The sequence below is a fragment of the Drosophila gunungcola genome, unplaced genomic scaffold, assembly GCF_025200985.1.
Source record: "Drosophila gunungcola strain Sukarami unplaced genomic scaffold, Dgunungcola_SK_2 000001F, whole genome shotgun sequence".
Taxonomy (NCBI): Eukaryota; Metazoa; Arthropoda; class Insecta; order Diptera; family Drosophilidae; genus Drosophila; species Drosophila gunungcola.
In genome coordinates, this window is record NW_026453197.1 from 19,726,952 (window position 1) to 19,749,607 (window position 22,656).

Consider the following 22,656-nt stretch of genomic DNA (forward strand, 5'->3'; position numbering starts at 1 on the left):
CATCTCCATTAAAAAAATAATGTTTTGGGATCCATAATTTACTTATTGTTTATGCCATTTTCTAGAGATATAATATAATATAAAAAAATATACAAAACTAAAATATTTTTTTTTTGAGTATAGTTTTCTTGCAGCTTTGTCTCCATTATCCTGAGCTTGCCTCTTTGTTGCTCCTTGTCTTTTGTTTGGTGTGTGTGTGTGTGTTTGCGGGGGTGTCAACGTACAGCGTACGTGTCTGTCTCTGTGTGTGTTTGTGTGTGTTTGTGATGGTGACATGTGCCTGGCACAGATTGCACATTGTCTGCAGCAGGCAGCTCACATATTCTCAGCTGTGGTCCTGCAACTTTTTGTCCTCCAGCCGCCATTCGCCATTCGTTTTTCGCCATTCTCTATTCGCCACTCGCCATCGCAACGACAACTACGAAGGAACAAGTATTTTATGCAAACGACGACGGCAAACTTTTGCCACAATTGAGCAAATTGCTGTCCGGAAATGTGCTTTGATTCAATAGCCAGAGGCCAGGACAAAAAACTTTCGTCCAGTGCCGCTGCCGCTGCCGCATCAAGTAATTTAGAAGTCCATTCGCCGTCGAAGTTGCAGTTGGTTTCGCCCAAAAGTGAATTTATCATAATGGCAATGGCTCTCGCCACTCCGAACTGCAATTTTGAAAAGGGGTCTGAAGAGAGGGGCAGCAGCTGGCGCCATTAACCCATTAAAAGCCCACAACAAGGACCACAGCACGTAGCTTCCTAGCATTCTACACCTAACAAAAATGATCACATTTGAAAGTTTAATGTAAGCCTCTAATAATTATGAGAAAATATTAAATATTATATGTAATTATAAGATTGAACTGCATAGTTTGTAGAATTTTATTTATTTTACTTATTAATTTAATTTTAAGTATTGGTTTAACTTAAATGGCAAATAAATATGAGAAAATATAAAGTTCAACTGCAAAACTTGTACAATTTAATGTAATGAATTTAAGCTATCATTTATTTTAAATTTATTGTTTAATTTTAACACCAGAGAATATGAGAAATTATAAAATTTTACTATGAAAATTATTGAACTTCAAAAAATATATTAAAAATATAATTTAGATACTTTAAAGTGTCGCCCATTTAGTGTCTACTTTTTGGTCAGTGTATCGAACTGCATCAGGTAGCCGGATGGATCTCGAGCGCCGCAAACACAGCACGTAGCCACTTCTGATGAGCACGGCCAACCCGACAGATACACAAGGGTTGCGGGGGTAAAGGGGGCTACAAGGGGGCAGCAAGGGGTTAAAGGGGGCTGCGGGAAGAGGGCAGTTAAGAATGGTCGAGCACGCACACACACATACACACAAAAGCTTCAGGTTGTTGCAGGTACTGCATCGTGGTCATTAAATCAGAGTTAACAACTGCCTGTACCCCTGCGCACAATGGGTCAAATAAAAAAGAGATAAAGATCCGTGTTTATAAAGAAAAATGTTCATTTTTATAACAATACATAACCTTTGGAAATAAGGTCATAATACAACAAACAATAAAATAACTTAAAGCTACTTATATTTTACTTTTCTGTCGCTGATACTAGACTTAAAAAAAATATAGAAAATTAAAGTTGTTATGTAAAATATCCCATCATTTATTTTGCCAACTTTTCAGTCTAAAAGGGTTTACCTTATATAAAATAAACTATTAAAATAAAAAAATATTTGTTCATGAAAACGTTTTTTTGTTATTTTTGTTCAAAAATTTTCACTCACATTTATTTAATATTCCCACCATATTTTTATTCCTAAGCCCGCCTTGAAGAAACAGCCTCCGGGTGGAAATGGTTTCGAAGATCTGTCAGCTCAGCCTCTCCCCCACTGTAAGCTGTGCGCCTGACCTGTTTCCTTTAAGCCCGCTCTCCAGGAGCAGCTGCATCCGCATCAGCAATACCTGCAGCTGTTGAAATCACGACGACGAAAAAAGATTAAGCTACGGCAACAACTTTGGCTTTATTTGCAAAAAAGTGCAGCAGCCAAAAACAATTATTTGTATAAACGCAGGGGAAAAATGAGCTTGGTGGGTAGTGGCTCAGTGTATATTTATTCTAAGGCCAGAGGCAAAGGCCCACATCCTCCCACTACCGCCCACTTCCACCCACAAGGACGTGGAAAAGGAGGGGGAGAAAAAACAGTGACAGGCGAAATAAATTGAGGGGGGTAAAAATGCCATATGCAGGAGCCACCTGTTGTTGTAGTTATTGCTGCTATCGCTGCACTCCTCCCACACCACTTCCGTCCCTGTCTTTCACTTTTTCCCCCAGTTTTATTTAATTTCTCTTTTCCATTCGCCCCCTGCCTTGATTTTCCCCATTTTCCCAGCATAGTTTCATCTGCTGCGTTATTTTACAGTTTGTAATTAAATACTTTAAGTGATTTTTGCTTTGACTACTTGCTGGTTAATTGACAAAAAACAAAACGAGTCTAAGCTAAAACGAGGCATCAACTTATTTAGCTTTGAAAAGCGTCACTTAAGCGAGTTGAAGAGATTTATTTGCAAATCAAATGAGAAGGCACTCAAAAGACTAGGGGATAATTTCGGACCAGTGGGTTGTAAATCCGTAATTGGTGACATTGAATTGATTTATTCGTTGGCTGACAGGCACAAAAAAGTCAAATAAAATCCTAGAAATTAGAGTGAAAGAAACGAAACATATTCGAAGTAAATCAATTATACCTTGAATTGCTTAATTTGTCTGTGGGTTAAAGGTTAGAACGAAGAAAAAGGTGACTTCCAAATGATGTTCTATGGAAACCATAACTTGGTCAAGTTAGCTTAAGCTTTGAATATTTGTTATAAGTAATAAAATTAAGTATATAAACAATATGTTTAAAAAAAGGCAGGGACAAGCTGTATAAATAAGTAAAGTAAATTCCTAGAAATGAAATAAATTCTAAGTAAATAAATACAATTCCTTAAATAGCTTCTTTTGACTATAGGTTAAGGGTCAGAGCAGGAATAAGATGACTTCCTAATAAGACATATATTTAAAGCCTTGAAAGTTGGGTGTTAAATACAATTAATTAACAAATATTTATTAATTGATATTGAAATATATCTTAGATACAGCCCATTAATTTTCATAAACATATAAATTTAGTTCTTTGTTTATGTATTTCAAGTTTTTAAATTGCATGTTTACGAAAACTAAGAAAGTCAAAAACTGAACAAAAAAACATTGTTTTTCAGAAATAGTCTGTATAAAAAACCATGCTTTTTGTATGCTCAAAATTGAGAGGAAGCTGTGTACAAAATTGTTGAAAAAAAAAATTTGTCGAATTGACCCCGACGTGATTTGAACACGCAACCTTCCGATCTGGAGTCGGACGCGCTACCGTTGCGCCACGGAGTCTACATGGAAAACGGTACCCGATTCACTTATATAATGCTATATTGTTGATACTCGCGTGCCTAAAAATAATACACCACTATATAATGCGCCCGACTTTTCCGCTGCCGCAGTTGGCGTTGCCGTCGACGTCGACGTCATTACGTTCCGTTCACTTTTACCGCCCCCTCAAAATTGCCCACCCGCCCGCAAATTAGTTTATCTCGTTAAATTAGTGGCTTTTTGTGTGTTGCTTTCAGCAATAGTAATACTATTGAAGGCCTTGGAACATGTATACATTTGCATATTTCAGCAATAGGTATTTTTGGTTACCATAATGTAGACAAGTAATTTTAAAGCCTTAATAAATTTGCACATAATAATACTACTAAAATCTAATTTCATACTAAACCTTTATCCTAAAAAATTTAACCAATTTACTTTTTTTCAATTGTTAAGTAATATGTATTGGTAAACATAATTCATATATTTATTTATTCAAAAGGCATTTTTGCATTTTTTTAATAATTGCCTTTATAAGTTTGCACATAATAATATTTATATATTTTACCTTAATACAGAATAATCTTAATTATAATTTCCAATTGTTGTGCTAAATATATTGGTAAACATAGTTCATAAATTTAAAGGCAGAATCACGTTTGGCTTAGATTAGATAAGATTTAACGTTGACTGCGCAGTCAGCGTTTTTGCAGCAGAATTATCAGCTTAGTTGAGTTTAACCCACTGAGGCTGAATTTAAAAAACAGGTTCTGCAGAAATGCGAACTGCAGTTAGATCACTGGTAACTTGTTTAGAGCGGCAATAAGCGTATGGCAAACAGTAATCAATTGAGGTTATTGCTGATGGTTTAACCAAAGTACAGTGAGGTCCAAAATTTTATTACAATAAAATATGTTAATTATGTTAAGTTATGTTAAATTTTACTTGCAACTGATTATAATCGAACACAGAAAAATATGCCTCAACAAATTAACACACTTAAGTGTGAAATACTTTATCAAATTAAATTGAATTTTAAATATTTATAACCTGCATAAAAAAACATGTTCTTAATATGAATAAGCTGCCACATATTCGTATATTTTTGTTAGCCTATGGTTTCATTGCTTATTATGTTTGCTTAGGCTATGGTTCAGCTTATTATAGTTTGTTGTATTAGCCAAATCACCATGAGTAAGCATGCTAAGAAAACACATGCTCTTGAATTTTTAATTTACTCCAACATAAGCACGAAAGCAGATTGAGATCTCCAGTTCATAAAATACCAGAAAACACCTGAATTCATGGGAACTGAGCGACTATTTATAGGTTCTTGATTAGTTTGCCCCGAACTTTCCACTGCGCACTTGAATACATTCGCTATAATTGTATTCAAGCGCAAATCCCCTAGGGAGCCACACGAGCCAACCTCCTGACCCTCCTGACCCCTGACCTTTACCCACACACTCACACACAAAACCATTCATGCTAATGGAGCACACTAATAAATACTCAACAGTTGCACATTTGAAAATTTCTGTGGAAAATGAGCGGAAAAAAGGGTCTGTCGAAAACTGAAACTAAATAAAAAGCGAGATATTTGGTCGGCCTTCTGTTTTTTTTTTGTCAGTTTGTGAATACCCTTAATTTTTGAAGACTTTTAGAGACTTTTATTTTAACACAACATTTTTTTTATTTAAAAGAACGATTTATTATTTTCTAATTTAGACTTTTATTTGCAGTTTGCATATATTTCAGCACAACAAAAATGTTGTTCTTATTTAGAACTGTTTCTTACAATATTTTCATTAAGCTTTCTCTCAAGGGGAACAAAATAATTCTTTATAAGATTTTATTTTTGATTTAACTAAAACATATAATATTTGATAAGATTAAGCACAGAAAATATTTGTAAAAAATCAAATTAAATGTCTAAAAATTAATTTTAAAATAATTTTATAAATATATTTGCAAAGTCTGTAATATTTTGTAGTATATTCTTAGTTTCGACCCCGTTTTCTAGTACTTTCTTTCAGAATTTTTTCTCATTTCAGCCGCAAACTTTGCAGCTCGTCCTTTCACTGCGCTGTCTGTTATTGTGTGCTGCAGTAGGTTGGTGTCTGTGTGTGTGTGTGTTTGTGTGTGCGCCTGTGTGTATGTGTATGCCATCCAGGATGTTGGATGTTTGTATGTGAGGAGCGCACGGAATTGGCAGCCAGGCGCTCAGATAACTGCGTAGGCATCCTGGCGACTCCACGTGGTGATATCCTGGCGCAATGTGCAAATGCGGAGGACTGAGAGAGCACTCATTAATAAGTGAGCAGCAGCTTCACAAAGAGAGACACCCAAAACAGGACGAACGGGAGCAGGATATCAAGCAAAAAAAAAAAAAAAGAAAAACACATAAACGCACGGCACACACTGACAAAAAAGCTCTCATAAAATCCGAGAGTTAATGGCCACCCGAGTTTTTTGCTAACTTAAGTAGTTACTGCTGGGAGTTTCCCGGCATAAGCTCTACTTAATTCGTTTAAGGACTTTGTCCTCCTAGAAAGCAAGGATATCTCACTCAGCCAGAGCGTGACAACAAATGGGGAAATGTGGAAATATGGATGGGCAAAGAACCGGGGAACATTTGTGCAAATTCCCTCTTAGCAGGCAGACTTAAATGAAGTTACGATTTAGTTATCTTCCGGTTAGATATTTCAAATGCAAATTTCTGACTGCAGTATTGCTGGCAACAAAGAAGCTAAAATAAAAGTGAAGGATTCAAGTTGTTTCATCAAAAAAATTAGTAATATAAAATACTTTAAGCTTTAATTGCTCACTTGTAAAAGTTAAGCACGTTTAAATTAATGTAGTACTTCAGATTAAGTTTAAACAATTAATAAAGGTACTTAAAGTTACTATCAAAATTACTTTTGCATTAACATTGATTAAGTGTGACAATAAAGCTTGGTTAACAGTTAAGACAACAATTTATGGGCGAAAAAGGTTGTCGTAACTACCGATAAGATATGGCTGTGAATATCTATTAATATCCCCTTGGCAATAAATGCCATATTGGCAAGTAGTTTACTGATATTGTTATATGTACCCACTCGTTGATAAATAACTCATCGCTTTCTAGCCAATTTGTCTTTGATAATCCAAATCAAGTTACGATCCAAGTCAGGCACTCATAACTTTAGCCATTGGAAAGTTAATTTTAATTTAATTTTCCGTAACTTCGAAGGAATATTTCCCAAGGTGCCTGCCTGCCTCGATTTTATCCTTCTCTCATTTTGTTTGCACTTTCTGCTGCATGTGTGGATGTGTCAACAGTTCTTTTTAATTAACTTTACAGCATCGACGGCAGTTGCACAAACTTGTTTAATTAAATTTCGCCATTGAAGCAGCTAATTAGATTTTTAAAACGCCACCATTGTGTGTTTTTGTTGTTGTTCCTGCCGCCGATGTTAATGATGATGTTGTTATTTTGCCCTGGTTTTACTGCCCCGTTTCCGCTTAACATAATTTTTGGCGAGCTGGCCATAAAATAGTTGCAATTATGTGTGCTCAGTCGGCTGCGGGCCCTTTTTTTGTTGTTTGGTTTTATTCGTGGTCGAAGGACTCGTCGGTTCCTAGCCAGCATAAATTTGCATAAATTTCGGGGCTCATTTTGGGGCAGCGGAAGCTGAAAATCGATACGAGAAATTCACAAGCGAATGGCAACAAATTAATGTGATTAATTGGCACGTTGCTGGTGCGTGGAAACAACACAAGAAGGGGGAATTAAAAGGCAAAGCACAAAAATCGACGATTAAATGCTCTGGAAGTCCTTAGTTTTAAATTACTAAAATATGTTAGTAATAAAAAAAACTTTCTTAAATGGTTTTTTATTTTATTTATTTTTTTTACTCAACTTTAACGTCATTATCAATTATAAAAAAGGGTCTTAATCAGTCACTAATATATCTTAATGACAATAAACTTTATTAGCTATCAATGCGTATCCCTGAAAATTGTTTTAATTTATTAATTTTTATAAATTTTTAAATTACCAATTTATGCAGTATCAAATCTGACTCTAAAATATATTTATTATCAGAAACCACATAAGCAATTTTAAAAATTTAAATTAAATGGTTTATAACAGGTTTTTGTTAAATATACAATGATTTAAACATTTTTGAGATAAAAGGGGAAATGAGTAAGAGTTCTTAAAACTTAACTAGTTTCCATGGGCGTATATACCCTTGCAAAATCACTGTTACCCTAGCAGATTGTGGCTAGTGGCATTGGGAGTTAACTCGGCACTGGGATCGAACCCCAGACCCTTCGCACCACTCAGCAAACAAAATCACAACGAAAAGTGCGCTGACAGCGGGGTATCGAGTGGGGCTTCCACTGGGTGGGAGGTCAAAGGGCATTCGGTGGCAGATAAAGGGGGGCCTTTGAGGTTACGCGCGAACACTGAGTGGAATGAGGTGGGGCCACTGATTGACAGCACGTGTAAAAATTGATGTCGGAGGTCAGTTGGGGCAGGGGTCACTCGGAGGTCGAGGCAATTTGATAAAAACTGTGTTCGCTGAAAAAGGATTTTCATTGGCAGTTTAACTGGGTGTTAAATTGCCCAACAACTGCGGCTCTGCAAAAATATCGAGTATCGCAAATATTTAACACACCCCCTTTCGAGTAGGTGTGAAAACACTCGAGAGTACTTGTCCGAATGAGCGAACATACATAATTCAATAGGTGCGTTAAATTAAACAATTTCAATAATGGTTCAATGATGAATTGAGTAAATTGAATAAGCGTGTAATATATAAAAGCATCATTAAAAATTAAAGAAAATTGGTTCAATACGATCTTGTGAAGATAGAAAAATTAATTTTTTAGCAATAAGTAAATGACAAAATATTGTATCTTGTAATATTGTTTTCTTCTGAGACTTGAGCTTTGTTTGCCTGAATTGCTTATTTTGATCAAGGAAAATCATTATTTGGAAATGATTTGGTTCATACACAATTATTTGGGTACAGTGCTTTTTGGTAGCTCTGCTCAACGAGTTTTCAGCGAAAAACTCATTAAAAACAGTTCACAAACTATGATTGAATTTGCCTCAGTAAATCCGAAACCCGTAAAGTTCTCAAACTTTTTGTTGTCCTCGGAGTTCCAGTCAAAGTTTGCAGACGCATCCCAATCGGCCATTTATCTCGAAAAGTTCTCGACGAAATAAAACCAGTATTCGTGCATAACATTTCGAATTAATTCAAACCGAGCTTTTGGGCATAGTGAACTCAATAATTGAGCTTGTTAAATATTAAAAAGCCAAATGCACACAGCGGCTGGAGCGAAGAGTCAGCAACAGGCAGCAGGATATAGACGGGATTTTATACGAGGACGAGCAAGGACGGCTGGTTGGCAGGCGCAACTATAAAATTCATTGAGAGCAAAGTTAAGCGCAAACTAAAGCAACAAGTTATGCAATGTCACGGGGTGCGGGGAAATGAAGGTGGAAAGGTGGAAAATGGGGCCTTGATGTCGTGCCGTGTAAGCGTCATTTAAAATGAACCGAAGCCGTTGCTAAAACGTGCTCTGTGCGCACTTGAAACAAGAACAGATTTAAGTGCACGCCCTCCTACAATACGAAAACACCCACACAAGGCTGCTCCGATTTTTTGTCAATAAGCATTGCCACTGCCTCTATCTGACAAACACTCGGGCGTATACGTAATCTGGCTGCGAGGGCGGGCCAACGGGGCGTATGCGTGCGCGTGCTTTAATGAATGTGCGAGTGTGTGCGATAAGAAGTACAGGTCTTGGGTCTCCGATAATGATGAGTATCATTAACTGCCTGCTGTTGACATTAAGTTGCCTTTGTCCTTAAAGTCCCTCCATAACCCACACCCACACCCAAAGCTCTTGTTGTTCACTTTAAGGCGATTTTCTACAACCTTGATGGGCTTTTTGCAATTTTCTCCATTTTCCCTCTTTGCCAGCCATTTTGTGACATTTCCCGTTTTGGCTAAACGCATTTCGCGCGACCTTCGACGGCCAAATAAAAAAAAGCCATACGCAACCTTTGACACTTTCGCAATCAAGGCAACAAATAGGCTGTAAAAGCACATGTGTGTGGGTGTCATTGTGGCTGGTAAAAATAAAAAGAAATTGTATAAATATAAATGCATTATGCTGAGAATATACCATATTTTTTTCTATCTTAAGTTGTTTAACAAAATAAAGATATACTTTACAAATTTATAATAATTCTAGGCTTTTTAGATTATTCTCTGGGGCAATTTTAGCTGACACTCGAGTGGATTACAATTGTGGACTCACTCAAATACTAAGTGAAATGTTTAGTATTTTTCCCTTCTAAGAAGGGCTTATACTAGTCAGTGTTCAAAGAAGTAGTTGTTTTAAAACATCAAGAAAAACACTATATATTTTTTTAAACTAAACTTATATTTTATGTACAAATATAAAAATTAATAAAAGATGACGATTATGTTTTACATGACTAAAAAAATTGAAAGCTTTTGAAATTAATATTCAATTTTGTTTTATTGTTTTTCTTTATTAATATTATTGTGAACGAAACCATTAATATTTTATTTAAATCAGTAAAGTTTCCTTTTGGTTAATACGTAATGCACATAATGTGTTCATTTCAATTCTAATTGTTTTTTTATTTTATTAAGCTAATATAGTTACTTATTAATGGAATCTCATGTTAAATATTTAATTTGTAGGCCGACACATGCGATTTAGTTTGTTTTGCGTTAAGCCAAATCCAAATTGAATACAAAAGAAGGAGAAATTAAGCAGAAATGTGTGTGTGTGTGTGTGTGTGTGGTGAAAATGGCGAACAGGGAAAATCGACCAACTATCAACCGCATTTGTTGGCGTTGGCTTAACGCAGTTCTATCGATTTGCCATGGCAGTTATGCTTCACTCACACACACAGACATAAGCTGCAACCCATACATGCACACACTGCCATAGTTGATTGCTTTGCCACTTTTGCTCTATTTTTTCAGGCTTTCTCTACTTTTTTTTCAGCCATTTCTTTTCATTCTGCTATTCATTGATATGTGAGCCTGTGTGTCCTGCGTTTGCGTTTGTGCCGAATATCAAGGTAAAATTCCTGCCTCTGCAGGCTGCAATTGCTTGGCAGAGTTTACACGGTTATCTGATAGTTTAATTTGATTTGCTGCTCACACAGACACTCGCACCCAAAAAGGACTTGCACTTGCACTCAAACAATGCCTTATTCTCAGTCTATCACTGTCTCTCTCTATATATATCTCTCTCTCTCTCTGTGGTTTCCACGCTCGATTGGCGTTGCCTTTGATTTCTACGTGCAACAATTTTCGGTGCAATTTTTCATAGCATACTTTGGGGAGTATCGAGTACTTGGGTTCTGTGTTTGTATGCAAGTGATTTACAATTGATAAATGACCTGCTTGCAGTCCAATCATTGCATGATTGAATGCATTTTCATCTAGCCAGGCGGCCTACTACATGCATTTATCTGTAAATTATCTGTAAATTAGCTAGTTTGGGCACAGCTTATAGCATTCTTTAGTTAACTAGGTAATGTTTTCTTGCAATGTGTAGTAACAATGCAACTATTCGAATTACTTAAAATTATTTACTGGCATTTTACCTTGGTAAAGTCATAAATAACTTAAAATACATTTAAAATCATTAAAATTATTAAAATCATTAGAATTTTTAAATTAAGCTTCTCCTCCATGAGCCTATCATTTTTCTATATATAAGACCTTTATAATATACAACTTTATAAAACTTTCAGAAAATACATGTCATATATAGTAATTTCACCAAGAGTGTTAAAAAAATATTATTTAATAGCCTTTTACCTTTATAAAGTATTAAATGATTAAAACTAAATATGTGTCCTCAATTATGGTAATTTTTTTATGCGAGCTTATACAATTAGTCTATGCTTAAATCTTATATATCTTAAAACATTATCATTGCAAACTTAGTAAAACTTCCCAAAAATTACTCGTAATTGGCAAAGAGTTTATTATGAAAAAAATATATTTTATATATTTAATGTACAATGCTACCTCAGCTTCTTTTTTCAAGTAAGCATGCCAAGTTCACAGCTTCCATATTAACATTTTTAATTAAAAACAGAGAAGAAGAGACTGACAAAAAGACAGACAGGAGTGCGCTGCACGTGGCGTATGAGTGATGTGAGTTTGGGACCCAGTTCAGATGTGGGCGTCCATCACCTGGAGCATTTAGAGCCGCTGCTGGCGTTTCGCAAATTTTTCCTTGGCTATTAAGCGCGCATAAGAATTGGCAGATGCTTTTTAAGAACCATTTAAATTTGTTTCCCCTTATTGCTGTTTGGCATAAATTATTGAAATGGCATTTCCATCTGTTATTTCCAGCTGTCCTCCGGCACGTGTCCATAGCCCATTTTCGAGTCCGCCGTCGGCTGCATGCAGGCACACATCCGGTCAACGAACGTGCTCGTCCCCGTTTCCTTTACACGGCGATAATTTGGGTCCACAGCCTTGGGAATTTGACCCACAATGGGAATGGGATTGGGAATCGGAATCGCCAAGAAAAGATAATGGAGAGCCAGGGAAGGCCGATTAATTACTTCTTCGAGGTCTCCGAAAAAGTCCTTGTAATAAAAGAGCAGCAAGGGATCGAATAAAAAGCTGTCGAAGGTTAAGTATACATGTAAATTGTCTTAAATAACATAAAAAAAGTTAATACGAATAAAATGGAAAAGATTTTTAATTGGCTTATAAGAAAAGTCTTCTAATCTCAATACATGCCATTAAGTTTTAGGGCTGAAAAACATTATGGCATTAATATCCCTTTTAAGCTACTTAATATAAATTTGTTAAAGATACAGTAAAATATATTTGTAAAGGGAAACAGCTATGGGAAACATTATGTCAACATAATCTCCTTTACGCGACTTTAGATGGCTCTCTTTGAAACTGTAGGACTTAATTCAAATTAATTTAATTAAATAAATTCATCATTCATCATATGAAGGTATGAATAAAATTAATTTTTTTTTGCCGAATCTAATTTCTATGGGAACAAATTCTTAGCGTGTTATCATTTTTAATTTGCCTGTATTTTTAATTTAAGCATACTCTACTAAATGATTTAAATAAATGAGTTGAGTTACACTTAATAAAACTTTTAAGTGTCGTAAAAGTTGTCTGTACATGTTTGAAATGGCCTGCCAAATATTCGTTTTAAAATTCCAGCTCTTAATCGACATTTCTGTTCTCTTCGCTTTTTCAATATTTTTTTTAAATTTTCGTGTTTGCAAACTGCTGTTCCTTAGCTTCCTTTGCGCCGTGTTTTACATACATGTGGCCTCCCTACCCAACAAAATAAAGAACGGAAATATGTATAAAATATACATAAAGAATAAACATTACTTATGCTTGACACGTTGCCGTTGTACCGACGACGGGCTCTTGTCGCTGCATTCGAAGAGCCACGGGCGGCGTACGCAGTTCATTCGATTCACCTGGCTGTGTGTTACACCGAAAATAAAAAATTCAAGTGAAATTTTGATATTCACAAGCTAACAAACAAACGTGTATAATTCTTCATATTAAACAATGCAAAATTGATATTATATGTTATATTTTTCGCTTTTTTTTGCTATGGGAACATTTTAATAATTATTAATTTTATTTCAAAGTGCTTTCTAACGCTTATAATTTAAATTTATTGCTCTAGTCTCACAGGACAGGTTTTTAAAAAACAATATGTTTAGATTACTGATAAACATTTCAATTCTTCTTATAGTATAATTAAAGCTTGGGTAGTTACGTTTTTTTTTAGTTCAAATTGACACGGAATTTTATCAAATCGAGTATTATTTCTACATTTTGCTATCAGTGTAGTGTTATCGTTTGCCTGTCTATACAGGTGAAAACCTGCAGGCGGGAATCTCAGCGTCGATAGCGATAAAAGCACACACACACACACCCCGACCACGAGGACATTCAAATTGTTTGGGCTCTCTGGCATTGGCAATTTGCTATCACAGTGCTCTGTGGAAATCGCAAATTGAATACGAAATTGAACTTTCGCCTTTTGGGAGATGGGTGGTAAATGGGCGGAAATTTGCCATAATTGCGTTTGAATGTCGATGACATTGAGCACAGGAAACTGTTGCAGCCAGCTAGCCTAGCTCCAAAGAAAATGTGCCAATCAAATATTAGATTTGTGATTTAGAGCTGCCTGCGAAAGAATCATCGTCTCGCATTGGACACAATCAATAAACATTGCGTATACGCAACGTGTCCTGCGAACAAACAAACCCCTGGCACACAAGCACAATTCATAAATGCCACGCCTCGTTGGTAGCCCACCTGGCCAGCATTTTTTTTTTAAAGAAACGGATCAATATTTCCCAGTAGCAGAAGCAGCATCACACTAAAAAAAAATTGTCATAGAAACTTAGCTATTTTTACATGAATTTATAACTATTAGGTATGAAAAATCTATCAACTGGATGAGTTTTTGAATAATATTTTACTATTAATATTAAAAAGAATATTATTTATTGATATAATACTTATACTCTAATACTGTCTGTAAATTATTTTCAAGACACACTATTCAAACTAAACTTTCAGTTTTTTGGGTGTAGCAGTTCAGCCCTTGGCCAAGACGTTGACGTGGCAGCTGTGTGTCCTTGCAAGGACAATTGTGTCGCCTCCCCCCTCCTTGGCCCACATTGGTGCCCCGTGCGAATGTGTGAATTTAATTTTTTCTTACTTTTTGGGTGCCAAGGCCCGACAAAGGCTCGACTTTGACCCGGTCCCAGTTCTGGGATTCCATACTCAAGTGGCAATTAGTGGGATTCTGCCACGTGTCACACCACACGCCCAAAACGAAATTATCTCAAAAATACACAATGAACACGGTACAAAATATTGATTTTTAGCTTAAGAGATACCAATATTTGGCACTATTTTTGAATGAAGAAACAGAAAATACTTTTGATTTGGTTCCAAAAGGAATATTTTCTAAATGGGTAACATCATAAAAATAGGAATACAAAATTACAAACCAAGTTTTAAGCCTTGAGTTTAAGAGACTTAAGACCCAAGAGTTTAAAGATTTGACACTTCGAAATCGGATGCTTAAAAGAAAAGCTATAGAATTAACACTGTAGGTTTTTGGTCACATTTGTGGGACTATATTTTTCGGAAACTGATTAGGAGTTACATCGTAATAATAACAACTCAAAATTTAAAAACAAAATTTAAATGCAGAGTTTTAGAGACTTAAGCCACAAGACTTTAAAGATATATCACTTTGAAATCGGACGCCAGGAAAAAAAGTTATTGATTTAGAACTGCAGGTTTTTGGTCAGTTTTCTGCAAGGACAATTTTTTTGGAAATTAAGAAAGGGGTTACATCATAAAAATAGCAATAAATCGACCCGAAATTACAAAACAAGTTTTAAACGCAGATTTGTAGAGCACTAAGCCACAATACTTTAAAGACATACCACTTCAAAATCGGATGCTTAAAAGAAAAGTTATATAATTAACACTGTAGGTTTTTGGTCACATTTCTGGGACTATATTTTTCGGAAACTGATTAGGAGTTATATCGTAAAAATAAAAACTCAAAATTTAAAAACAAAATTTAAATGCAGAGTTTTAGAGACTTAATCCACAAGACTTTAAAGATATACCACTTTGAAATCGGAAGCCAGGAAGAAAAGTTATTGATTTAGAACTGCAGGTTTTTGGTCACTTTTCTGCAAGGACGATTTTTTCGGAAATTAAGAAAGGGGTTACATCATAAAAATAGCAAAAAATCGACCCGAAATTACAAAACAAGTTTTAAACGCAGATTTTTAGAGCACTAAGCCCCAATACTTTAAAGACATACCACTTTAAAATCGGATGCTTAAAAGAAAAGTTATAGAATTATCTCTGTAGGGTTTTGGTCACATTTCTGGGACTATATTTTTCGGAAACTGATTAGGAGTTATATCGTAATAATAACAACTCAAAATTTAAAAACAAAATTTAAATGCAGAGTTTTAGAGACTTAAGCCACAAGACTTTAAAGATATATCACTTTGAAATCGGACGCCAGGAAAAAAAGTTATTGATTTAGAACTGCAGGTTTTTGGTCAGTTTTCTACAAGGACAATTTTTTTGGAAATTAAGAAAGGGGTTACATCATAAAAATAGCAATAAATCGACCCGAAATTACAAAACAAGTTTTAAACGCAGATTTGTAGAGCACTAAGCCACAATACTTTAAAGACATACCACTTCAAAATCGGATGCTTAAAGAAAAGTTATATAATTAACACTGTAGGTTTTTGGTCACATTTCTGGGACTATATTTTCGGAAACTGATTAGGAGTTATATCGTAAAAATAAAACTCAAAATTTAAAAACAAAATTTAAATGCAGAGTTTTAGAGACTTAATCCACAAGACTTTAAAGATATACCACTTAAAAATCGGAAGCCAGGAAGAAAAGTTATTGATTTAGAACTGCAGGTTTTTGGTCACTTTTCTGCAAGGACGATTTTTTCGGAAATTAAGAAAGGGGTTACATCATAAAAATAGCAAAAAATCGACCCGAAATTACAAAACAAGTTTAAAACGCAGATTTTTAGAGCACTAAGCCCCAACACTTTAAAGACATACCACTTCAAAATCGAATGCTTAAAAGAATAGTTATAGAATTAACACTGTAGGTTTTTGGTCACATTTCTGAGACTATATTTTTCGGAAACTGATTAGGAGTTATATCGTAAAAATAACAACTCAAAATTTAAAAACAAAATTTAAATGCAGATTCTTAGAGACTTAAGCCACAATACTTTAAAGATATACTACTTAGAAATCGGATGCCTGAAAGGAAAGTTATGGATTCAGAACTGCAGGGTTTTGGTCACTTTTCTGCAAGGACGATTTTTTCGGAAATTAAGAAAGGGTTACATCATAAAATAGCAAAAAATCGACCCGAAATTACAAAACAAGTTTTAAACGCAGATTTTTAGAGCACTAAGCCCCAATACTTTAAAAACATACCACTTTAAAATCGGATGCTTAAAAGAAAAGTTATAGAATTATCTCTGTAGGGTTTTGGTCACATTTCTGGGACTATATTTTTCGGAAACTGATTAGGAGTTATATCGTAAAAATAAAAACTCAAATTTAAAAACAAAATTTAAATGCAGAATTTTAGAGACCTAAACTACAAGACTTTAAAGATATACCACTTAAAAATCGGAAGCCAGGAAGAAAAGTTATTGATTTAAAACTGCAGGTTTTGGGTCACTTTTCTGCAAAGACGAATGTTTCGGAAATTAAGAAAGGGGTTTCATCATAAAATTGCAGAAAATCGACCCGAAATTACAAACCAAGTTTTAAATGCAGTTTTTTAGAGGACTAAGCCACAAGAATTTTAAGACATGCCACTTCGAAATCTGAATCTTGAAAGAAGACTTATAGAATTAAGACTGTAGGTTTTTGGTCACTTTTCAGGGACTCTATTTTTCGGAAATTGATTAAGGAGATATCGTAAAAATAACAACTCAAAATTTCAAAACAAAATTTAAATGCAGAATTTTAGAGACCTAAACTACAAGACTTTAAAGATATACCACTTTGAAATCGGATACCGGAAAGAAAAGTTATGGATTTAGAACTGCAGGTTTTTGGTCACTTTTCTGCAAAGTCGATTTTTTCGGAAATTAAGAAAGGGGTTACATCGTAAAAACTGCAAAAAATCGACCCGAAATTACAAACTAAGTTTTAAACGCAGATTTTTAAAGCACTAAGCCACAAGACTTTAAAGACATACCACTTCGAGATCGGATGCTTAAAAGAAAAGTTATAAAATTAAGAGTGTAGGTTTTGTCACTTTTCTGGAATTCTATTTTTGGGAAATTGATTAAGGAGTTATATTGTAAAAACAACAATTCAAAATTTCAAAACAAAATTTAAATGCAGAGTTTAAGAGACCAAAGCCACAAACTTTAAAGATATACCACTTTGAAATCGGATACCGGAAGGAAAAGTTATGGATTTAGAACTGCAGGGTTTTGGTCACTTTTCTGCAAGGACGATTTTTTCGGAAATTAAGAAATTAATTAAGCAAAAAATCGACCCGAATTAACAAACCAAGGTTTAAACGCAGAGTTTTAGAGACTTAAGCTACAATACTTTTAAGATATGCCAATGCGTAAAAGAAAAGTTATAGAATTGACACTGTAGGTTTTTAATCACTTTTCCAGAAGGTCAGTTTTTTTACTAGCCGTAAAACAATCTTTAAATCAATAAAAAGTGTATGATTATGCCATTGAATTTTAAACCCCTTCTCTAGTTTTACAAAAACTCTTTTTTATTTTGATATTCAGAGTGCGGACTAGCCAAAAGTTATCTTGAACGCAACCGAACGAAAAACCAAAACAAAACAAATACATTCAATGAACACCAATGTAAATATCATCATCATCATAGGCGAACAGCTAGAACAACAGAGAACCATGCTAAAATAAGATAAATTGTTTACAAATTCGAAAAGTAATGGCGTTTAAATTACAAAAATTCGATTTATATCTAATGGCTGAAAATACCCAGCCCACACAAAATGCAAAAGAAAAATTTCCAAGGCGGAAAAGAGATGTCAATTGCTAGTTTTGTTATATATATTTAGATTCGAAAGGAAATCGAAATCAGAAAAACACAAGATAACTATAGGTAATAGGTACACCATATAACGAAAAATTATTGAATAAATTGCATTGCATTATAAAGCTTTTCTGCAGATGCATTTAACTTAGTCATGACCTTGGCTTCCCTTTTTCAAAAGTGCATTTCAAATGACCAGTCTATTTGAGGTAGGGAATCTAAAGCGGTAACCGCATCATTTCGCAGACCGCAATGTGGAAAACGTTTGGCAAAAATTGGCTCAGCTTTGATTAATTAACTTAAAACAGCCATTGACATACGTCTGAGCAAACACACACGCGTCCGTCCAGCTAAAAGCAAACACATACACAAACACACACGGATATTGGCATTGGCATAAATTTAATTGAATTGTGTGGCCTGGCACAAAAAGGGAGGTGTCGATGCAGTTTTGCTGCCCGTCCATTAATGAACTGGGCCACGAACGAATAACGACAGCCAGATATATCTTTTCTCTGGATTTTCCAAAGTATACCATTGTAAATTGACATGCCTTAATTCACATTGAATTCGTTTATCCTTTGGTTTATTCAACTTTTATGGCAAACAATTAATGAAAACAGCAAATATTTATACGATTCAATATGCGGTTGGGGAATGCCATTGCCATAGCCAGCTATAAAAATTCCATTATAAAAATATTTTTCAGTGATTTTAATTCATGTGCAGTTTTGAAATTCATTCAAAGATTGCAAATATTAATGGGGTGCTCCAAAAATTAAAGTGAAATGGAATATTAATATATATTTTTGTATATATTTAAATTTTTTTCAGCTGTTTGTAACCATATATGTATTAGGATATTTATAATATGCTCTGAATGGGCATGTTGGTATTCTTAAGCATTCATAGCTTTAACATTTTAAGTCCATTAAGAAACTACTTACAGTTTAGAGAGCCTATGGCGAGTAATTGTTTCGTTTCGCATTGTTTGAATTTGGTTTTGCTTTTGTTTTTTTCTTTTTGTTTTTTTGTGTGTGCAGGCGCCTAAAAATAACCAACAAATCGGCACGAGCACGTTGTCTATATAAATACATATGTACATGCCAAACAAACAGGCCAGATTGGTATATACTATATATATTGGGAAGGCATTTAGCTGATGACTACACACATAAAAGTGAAATTGACCAAAGGCGGCGAAAACTGAGCGAAACGAGCCATCAAAATTGAATGTGAATCAGAATCAGAAGCTGGCAAGCTGCTTGGTTTTCTCAGGGGTCTCGTATTGGATCTTCTGCTGACCTCCTGACTGGGTTTCTCCTGGTTATTTTTTTCCAGGGCGTTGATTGGACAGCCCACATGCAAAAGTCAATGGCAGACAAAGTTCCAAAGTTCCAGCCACCTTGGGGCTCTCTGTCCTTTACCAATCATTCGCAGGGCCACAACAAACAAAAAGAAAAGAAAAAAAGAAAATAAAATCCCACTGAAACCGAACTCGAAGCCCATTAACTGCGCTCGAGTGGATAACCTTTTTTTGTTGGAGGACTTCGAGTGAAATTTTTAATTGCGTGAAGGAAAGATGTTCGGCGGGGAAGGCTCGATATTTATTTCAAAGAAATCACTTCCCTCGAGAACTGTTCGAGGCCCAAAAATTATTACGCGTACATCGCCCACCCACTTGTTAGCCTTGCGCCTTCATGGCCAACAAAACGAAGCCAAGTCGACCTGCACTTGCCACAAATTTTGTTGGTAAAAAAGCTCAAGGTTATTGCTGTTCTCTATTCTATAACAATAATTATACTTTATTTATAATAATATTTTATTAATTTAGATTAATTTCCTTAAATTTCAATTTAAATTATTCCTATAAAAAAAACTATTATTATTATGCATGTGTAAGTAGAAAGAAACTCGAAATTTTTAGTTTCTTTACTGATTTTGTATTTTTGTCTATTAATTCTTGTTTGAGAATTAGCTTCAAAATATAGTAACAAAATATTAATTCAAAAAATGAGTATAGAATAATGACACAAAACTGGAAACATAACATTTGACCAAGTGTTTTCATTTATTTCCTTAGAATTGTTGCTAAACAAAATAACTATTATTTGAATGCATCAGTAAGAAAATAAAACTTTGACTATGTAATGTTATTAATTTTGTTTTTAATTTTGGTACAATTGCAAACAATTGGATATTATGTATACCAACTACTTTCAGTGTAGCCTGGCGGGGTGGAAGGGTAAGGCTGCGCGGGTGCCACCGAGCGCTGCTTTGCATTTAATTACGCTTAAAAATTAATTAATTTCTTTTTTGTGTGGAGTGACTGGGGTCGAGACTCGAGTGCCGAGACATAATCAAGCTGCCGCTGCCAAAGAGGACTTCAGTGGCGGCGACGCCTTAATGTATGCTACATTGCGGCCACTTTTATCTGCTTGGCATTATCCTTGTACTGGCTGTTTGGGTGGGTGAAAGTGGGTGGCTTTGGGTGGTGCGCACTTGTGTGCCTTAAATAATTCAACAAGCGCAGTTTCGCGGTTTCCAGCAGCAGCAGCAGCAACAGCAAAGGCAACAAAAACAGCAGTAAAACCAAGAGAGTGGCAGGGCAAGTCAAGCATTGTTAAATGCCAAGGATAAATTCCCGGGTCTGGGTTAATCCGAAATGCTCGGTGTAGCCACAAGTCCATTATCCTTCGACTTACAACCTTTTGATATCGCTTTGATCCTTGATAATAATTCCCTAAGACAATTATTAAGGGTAGAAGGTCATCATTTTTGCGGAATACATAAAATTAGTGTCATCAAAAGAGATAAAAAGGTTTGAATTTAAATTCGTTCTTCGTCCATTAGTTAAATGGAAAACTGGGCCACTTGGGAAATGATTGTTTAACAAGAAGGAAAGCAAACTTCGGCAAGCCGAAGTTCATATACCCTTGCAGCTATTGCATTAATTAAATACTTTTGAAAACATTTAAATTATGATTTACTTGAGTATGTGCTAAAAAAAAAAATTGAAACTATGATTATTTGCAGCTCAATTATTAGATAGTTATTTTATATATTTTTATTATTTCTATGGGAGCTATATGCTATAGACGTCCGATTTTGATAAAATTTATACCATAATTCTGAAATAATTAAACATTGCTATATGTCGAAGAACTAAACAAAAAATTAAAAAACAGAAAAGTTATAATTTTTTTCATTTATTTTTCCGATTGTTCCTATGGGAGCTATATGCTATAGTCGTCCGATTTTGATGAAATTGAAACCGTAATTCTGAAATATTAAACCATTACTATATCTCGAAGAACTAAACAAAAAATTAAAAAACAGCAAAGTTATAATTTTTTTTTCATTTATTTTTCCGATTGTTCCTATGGGAGCTATATGCTATAGTCGTCCGATTTTGATGAAATTTAAACCGTAAATCGGAAATATTTTACCATTACTATATGTCGAAGAACTAAACAAAAAATTAAAAAACAGCAAAGTTATAATTTTTTTTCATTTATTTTTCCGATTGTTCCTATGGGAGCTATATGCTATAGTCGTCCGATCCGGCTCGTTCCGACTTATATACTACCTGCAATAGAAAGACAACTTTTGGGAAAGTTTCATGCAGATAGCTTTAAAACTGAGAGACTAGTTTGCATATAAACGGACGGACAGACGGACAGACGGACAGACGGACATGGCTAGATCGACTCTCCTAGTGATGCTGATCAAGAATATATATACTTTATAGGGTCGGAAACGTCTCCTTCACTGCGTTGCAAGCTTCTGACTGAAATTATAATACCCTCTGCAAGGGTATAAAAAGGATTTCATTTAAATTAATCCCAAACGAATTTTAAACTAATAATTTCATAAATTAATTAATAATTAATTAATTAATGTTTACTTGCCCGAGAGTAACGACATTTTAAAAGCTTAATTACAGGTTATTAAAACAATATTTCATAAATATTATTTGATTGAATTAAACAAAAACAATAGACTTTATTTAAATCATTTTTTTTTTCATAGTATCTTAGCGTAATATATTTTTGTTTCCAAAAATTTCATCTCCAAACACATAATTATTTATAGCAGAAAAGTGCATTTCCATTCTCCCTTTTCACAGCACTCAAATTGTTTATAATTGGATTTTTCTCAGCTGTTGCACTTGCATTTTTCGGACACAAAACAGAGATCTTTTTTCGAGAGTATTTCGTTGCTCTAAGTGAAACAAAGGCTAAGCGGTTTATAGAATGCAATTGCAAAAGCAAATTTTAATAACTCACTGTGGTGCTGTCAAAAGCAATTGCAGCAACAATAACAAGGAGATCAAATAAACAAACAAACTGGTAAGCCACAGGCAATAGCAGCAACAATGGACTATATTTTAGGATTTTCAAGGTCGTTTGCAGTGGTTTTTGCTTTCGGTAAAACTATTAAAGATGTACACATTAAAATGTGCTATAAAACTATAATAAATAAGTAACATTTTGTTTATAATAAATGTAGACACATATTTATATATATAAGTATTTATTTATATTTTTTACTTAATCCCTTCTTTTAAAAACTACTCTCGATGTAAGCTTTAAAAGTA

At 34.6% G+C, this 22,656-nt stretch overlaps 1 protein-coding gene and 1 non-coding gene across 11 annotated transcripts in view; both read right to left on the minus strand.

Moving 5' to 3' along the window:
* Nucleotides 1-22,656, minus strand: part of LOC128262004 (uncharacterized) — a 53,259-nt gene that overhangs the window by 14,568 nt on the left and 16,035 nt on the right. The gene's annotated exons all lie outside the window — the stretch shown is intronic.
* Trnaw-cca (transfer RNA tryptophan (anticodon CCA)) lies at nt 3,323-3,394 on the minus strand. The gene has a single exon. It is a non-coding gene; the product is annotated as a tRNA-Trp (tRNA).